Below are 6,504 nucleotides of genomic sequence, written 5' to 3' on the forward strand. Positions count from 1 at the left end.
TTTTTTTCCCGAAAAATTGGACAAAACGGAAACAAATGCGGTTACTGCTGACTCGAAGCATTGCCGGGCAAACCACAGCATACAACGAGCTAGAAGCATTAGTAGTGTTCATCCTCTACTCTAGGCATAAATGCAGAGCATGAGACTGCTGTCTGCTCAGCGATAGGTAATTAGAAAAACTCCGACATTATGTGAATGCGATGGCGATCGCTTGGAGCGACCAGACGGAGCGCTAAGTTGGTGGTTGTTGGCGGATTAGAGGCACCTAAGGCACGAAAAAAGGCCCGAAAATTTACATTTTTGAATTTTGTCGCCCGGAAATTTTGGGCTATTTTTCCGGGGACGAAGAAAAAAAAGCGAAAAAAGCTTTTTTCCAAAATTCCCGGGTTTTTTCGGGGATTCGCATCTCTAGTGATGCGCCTCCGATATGGATACGCGGGAGGCCCCATCTTGCTCTACCATACGTGGTGTTCTACAAGAGAACCACGACTCTACACTCTAAATCGTTTCACACCTTTAAAGGTGTAAAATAGGTGTATTAACAAAGATCACACCCCTTTCACACCCTACAACTTTGTTTTGGAAGTTCCTGAGGGTGCACTCTAAATCGTTTCACACCTTTAAAGGTGTAAAATAGGTGTATTAACAAAGATCACACCCCTTTCACACCCTACAACTTTGTTTTGGAAGTTCCTGAGGGTGTAACAACGGTGTACTACACCCTCAGGTGAAATATGGTGATAGTGTGTCGCCTGTGTGTAGAAAGGGAGTATGTTTGTTTTCGTTCACATGAACAAAAGTAAATATATACAACAACAGGAAACAGGAAGTTACATTACAAAAGTGCATGACCCTGGATTTACAACACGTCTACCATCTGGTAATGCATGCAGATTTAGAAGATCTGTTGAGATAGTGCTTAAATTTCTTAAAACACGTTGCTCCTCATTGCAAGACAGAACAAATACATGACAGTGCTCATCATACTCAACTGTAGTTAATGTTTGTATGAGAAAAATGGTATCAGAGTTAATAACATGTATGCCTGCAATCTCAATGAACACGGGTATCCTCGGAAGATTCACAACAACAACACGTAGCCAACAGCAAATGTGTTATGATATCAACTGCACTTTTCACATAGACTATAGATTCTGCGTGAATATCACGATCATGAATGTAACTCTGAATTGCTTCTGGAGCATGTTGAAGTAGTATCTCCTTGGAACCATCAGTAGATGTGGCATTTCTGATGAAGGGCTGCGACCACACATACATTTGATAAAATTGATGTCTTCTTGCTAATGAAACGGTTATGTTCTTAAAATGTCGAGTTTTTCTAGCAACATCTTTAAAATGCTGGTGTTTCCCTTCGAAACGCGTACAACCATACAAATAGGAAAGGACCAAACATCCTGATGAGTCGCGGATAATGAACAACGTAATGCATTTTACAGGGGTTATATATTTGTGGGTACAACACTGCAAAGCCTTGAAGAAACGAATAAATGCAGCGTTCTAAGTAATGAACATGCATATGCAGGAGGTGCCTGCTCATGAGAAGGTCTACAGTTTCACGAAAAGCTATATACAGCTGCCATGCTTCATTGCCATGCACAGCTGCCACGTCATCCATGGTTGTCTGTATGTCGGCTGTGCATGTTTACACACATATTTAATCACCTTGATGTGCATACATATATGGACCTCAAGTGATTATACGCAATATGCTGGTAATTGTGAATACCCAGTTACCAGCATATTGCCACAAACCCAGCAGTTTTATTTGGCGTTACACCCTTTACACCCCAATTGCCATGAGGGTGTTAAAATACACCTTAAAAGGTGTGCGCCATGAACATTTTGATTTACACCCTTTAAGGTGTAAAACGATTTAGAGTGTATAGTCGTGACCCATTCAGTTTCAGTGAAGCATCAACAGCCCACCGCAAAAAAAATCGCAAAATATACACCGACAGCGCAGTGCTGCCCTGCAGATCGGGCGCAGCCTTTTACATTAGGGATGAAAACCTGGCGCAAGTTTTCAAACTCCTCCATACAGTGTTCTCTGTGGAAGCGGATAACGTCTGGTGGACGTCTTGGACATAAGTGCCGTGCACGACTTTTCTGGGACGCCCTGGGGATATTTCTGGTTTACTGGGAATGGCTCCCTGGCCATGTATGGGCCTGTATGGAAACACCCTGTCCCATGCAGAAGTAAGACGTCCTGCGTCGGATGACACTTCGACTGTGGCGTGTCTCCCGCTTACGATTTCGGCGCGTCGTTTACATAATCGCAGTTGCTGTGTCAGATATCCCTGGCAGCTATGGGCCCAGACTAATCATTCTTGCACGCATTCTTGCACCTCTATTTAGAGCCCTGCGCGGATGAGATTTTTGGCATCCGCATCCGACCCGCATCCGCGCACACGTTACCGCATCCGATCCCCACCATACATAACAGTTTACATCCGCATCCGATCCGCTGAGCAAAACGCACCATCCGCATCCAATCCGCACGTTTCGAAAGACGCGTAAAGACCGCCGGAAGCATGTTGGTATAATTTCGGATGCCTCCAAGCTGTCACCGAAGGACTCAGTCATGACGACAAGCAAAGGTTAACCTTTCAACAAACGCGATATGGAAAGACTTCTGGTACGCGTAGAACGCGACCTCATCGGTGCTCGCGCGGTTCGAGACGCCAGAATGCCTCCTCTCCCGTCTTGCCGCCGTGCATGGTCAAAGGTGAACCCGAGCATGCGCTCGCTGTCGGCTGTCGGCGCGCAATACAAATAAATTGCTGGTGGAAAAATGACAGCACGCGGTATATCCGCATCCGATCCGCTACCGATCCGCTGCCTTCGTATCCGCATCCGATCCGCACACCGCAGAAAGTGCTAAATTTTCATCCGAATCTGCAAGTATCTTGCGGATATCCGCGGATGGTGCAGGGCTCTACCTCTATTCACTGATGGGGTTTGTCTTCGCTTGCCACGGCAGTCCCAAAGAATGCCTTCTCGACCGACTACGACTCAATGTTGCTCGTACCGACCCGGCCTCTCTAGGAATATTAAGCTGCAGTTCACGGGTATGGTCTCGGCACGCAGCAGGCGTTGAAGTGCGCTTGTCAGGTGTGGTATCTACGGCTCAGTTTGTTCGTCACGGTATCGACGATTGCTTGCTTGGATCACCTTGTCAACCATGCCGTAATTGATGGCATAAATTGTTCAATGCAGGTTCCCTCACAGCCACCCACAACATTTAAAAAGTGTGTGGTGAATGTAAGGCGAAAGGACTGGACGCCGTCGAGGACATCACTGGTCTGCAGCAAACATTTTAAAGACGGGCGCTTCGACAGAACGGGGCAAACCGTTCGACTGGGGCCTGACGCTGTGCCCAACGAGTTCGACTTCCCAGAACACCTCCAGAAAGTAATAATGCATACGTCATATGTACAGGCCGGATTTATATGCACTAAAAGCTGGTTGAACACACATGCATGAAAAATTCATTAATCTGCTGTAATTTTGTTACGACGACCTGTGGCAACGAATTCCAATTGCAAATGGTGCGTGGAAATGACGAATGTTTGAAACAATATCGACGCATGCGAATATGGTTATTGAAGAAGGGCAACGAGAGCTGCTTGTAAGACGAAGGTCGCGAAACCGAGCCAGTGTAAGAATCCATGTCAATGTTATCTGTACATTCCACGCAATATTTGTTACGAAAACTGAATCTCTCTGTCCTAATAAATCTGTCCTAAAGCCGCGTAAATTTCCTGTTTGCTGTACGTTGGAATAGAAGTGCCGTAAGCATTGAAAATAAATCTCAGTGCTTGATTTTGAACCCTTTTTAACTCGTCATAATTCCTTTTAGGTATAACAGGGGTCCCAAACAGGGGTTCCAAACAGCCGAGGCCACACAAAATATATTTATACAAACTGAGTTTCATTTCACGTGTTAGAAACCTTAAATTTCGTCTTAAATACCTGGTCTACGCTCTTCTAAATTATTATCATTCTTATATTGCTTATTATGTTGCTCTTATAAATTTGCTCTGCGCTTTCCGATATATCTTTCCCATTGTATAGAACTTGCTCAAAATATGCACCTCTAGAAATTCTCTTGCATGCATTTAAAACACCCCACAAATTCACTGGGGCAAAAGTATCTTACTTTATGCAGTGTACAAAAAGCATGCAGAGTTGAAAGCAGTCATTGACTGAACATCACGTTTTATGACATAAAATGCAATTAAAGAACCGGAGAGAAAGCAAGAAAATAAAAGGACGTGAGTGAAAAGCGAATTAAAAGTAACTTGGAACTTAGCTTAAGTTACTTTGGCAAAGTTACCTGAAAAAGAAACGAGTTCCTCTGAAAGTTACTACTGCGCAAAAATAGTGAGCTAAGTTATAAGTTACCAAAAAAAGGAACCTAGTTACAGTAACGAGTTGCCTCGAACTCTGGTTGAAAGTGTGTATTTGCATGAAAATCTAGCCTCTATGAATCATGTTCCCTAGTTAAGAGTTTCAAGCGATGGTTGATTATTGGAATCAGTACTGCATGAAGGGCACCTTAAAGCTGCAACTAGTCCAATATATGAAAACACTCCTGAATTATGCATTCATATGCAGTTAAAAGTCACTCCATATTGGATAGGACAACACTAAGAAAGGTATTGCATGAAAATTTTGCCTAACGTACAAACTTGTATTAGCGGGACATACAAACACACCAGCCACATGTGTCTTTGCTGCGTTCCAGCATGTTTACTTTACTTAGAGACAATAAATAATTTTTCAACCTCGAATGTGTACTCTTTAGTCTCCCTGCTTAAGTTTGCGACAACATATGTTCGAATGCAACCCAAATGAAAACAATGTGATCCGTCTGATCAAACAAGTTTCTCAGCCACCAGAAGTACCACCTTGCCAAGGAATATACAGAGAAGGTGACAGCCAGGCCTCATCTGCGAAAGAAATTGTCAAGGTTGATCATATTCAACAACCAGTAATACACTCTGCCCACTTACCTTCAAACTTGCCTTTGCAACTGGAATTATGATACTATAGTTGTTGGAGCTTTCACCACGAGACCCCTAGTCATTTTGAATTGTCTTTGCCGTCACATATCTTCCTAGTGCGCATTTTCCTAGTCGGTATGTTTTTACCTTCCTGTCACACCAAGTCATATCTGAACTTCCTGTGCGAAGCATAATGTTTATGTCCAAGTATTCATAGGCATATTAAGGTAGTTTCATAAACAAACCTGCCAAACATTGCTGAATGCCACGACTCAATTCTGAGAGTACTGCTCCCTAGCATTCCAGACCCTCAAGCAGAAAGGAAATGGGAAGTGGGAAATGAAAAAAATACGAGAAGTAACACGCGCACACGATGACAGACCACAAAGGAAACGTAACACAACAAATAACAACACCACACAAAACCAGCAAATCACATAATAGAGGTTAAAAGTACAAAATTGGAACGACACGAGCGTCACACGAGTACAAAATAGACAGGAAATCACATGTACGTGATGGGATTTCACACAAAAAATGTAAGGAACCTAATCACGAGGAATTTCTGCAGTGATCCGTGGCAAAATTTTAGCGAAGCAGCAAGGGAAGCGCTCATAAACAACAAAACATGTCACAGCTTACGTAAATGTATTCCTATGGGCTGTAATCGCTCTTTTGAGCACCGCAATATGGCGGCCGGTTGGCGTACCCTTTCCCGCGATGCCCTCACCCATCCGCTATCTATCCAGCACCTATCCAGCCTTCTAAATGGAGATCAGTGGTACGTACATGCCAGAAAAGTCACGGAAAACGCCGATTTCCCGAAAATAAATACAAACCAAAAAACATACGCCGAATCCGCCGTAAAATAAAAACCCAAAGCGGAAACCGTACACATCTCCTTATTGTATCTGGGCAATTGTTACATTTATAATGACAACTCCGATAACTCGTAGTGTTGTCGGCAGCATTTAGAAAAAAAAATGTGGAACGCTTCACGATTTTGCGTGTCATCCTTGCGCAGGGGCCATGCTAATCTTCTCTGTATCGTTCCAATTTTAGTATATGTACTTTGGAAGTACAAAATGAATGCACCCAGAACCGTTATTTATACTGGGATAAGGCATGTGATTCCAGCGTGGTGGTGTCGTAAGATTAGATTGATAAGTATATGCTTCAATTTTAAAATAAACTATGAATTTATCCACAGTTTGGAGTTACTTCAATGTATTCTTCGTGTTTTTTATTCAAGCATTACACATTTCTTTTCAGATTCAGTGTAAGAAAAGCTGGTTTCCTGAACTGAGAGCACAAGAAACACGGACAAAGAACGGAGAAACCGGCAGGACGTAGCACCCGTCATGTCTGTTTTTTGTCCGTGTTTCTTGCGCTCTCAGTTCAGATGTCTCAATACCAACTAGCCCGATCCTCAACCCTTCCCTGGTTTCCAGGCTCTAATTTACACGAGAGTGACGTA

At 43.3% G+C, this 6,504-nt stretch overlaps 1 non-coding gene across 1 annotated transcript; it reads right to left on the minus strand.

Moving 5' to 3' along the window:
- Positions 1–6,006: 6,006 nt before the first annotated feature.
- On the minus strand, positions 6,007–6,109 carry LOC135372713 (U6 spliceosomal RNA). The gene has a single exon (XR_010416078.1). It is a non-coding gene; the product is annotated as a U6 spliceosomal RNA (small nuclear RNA).
- Positions 6,110–6,504: the final 395 nt, after the last annotated feature.

This window comes from Ornithodoros turicata, unplaced genomic scaffold, assembly GCF_037126465.1.
Source record: "Ornithodoros turicata isolate Travis unplaced genomic scaffold, ASM3712646v1 Chromosome161, whole genome shotgun sequence".
In the NCBI taxonomy this organism is placed as follows: domain Eukaryota; kingdom Metazoa; phylum Arthropoda; class Arachnida; order Ixodida; family Argasidae; genus Ornithodoros; species Ornithodoros turicata.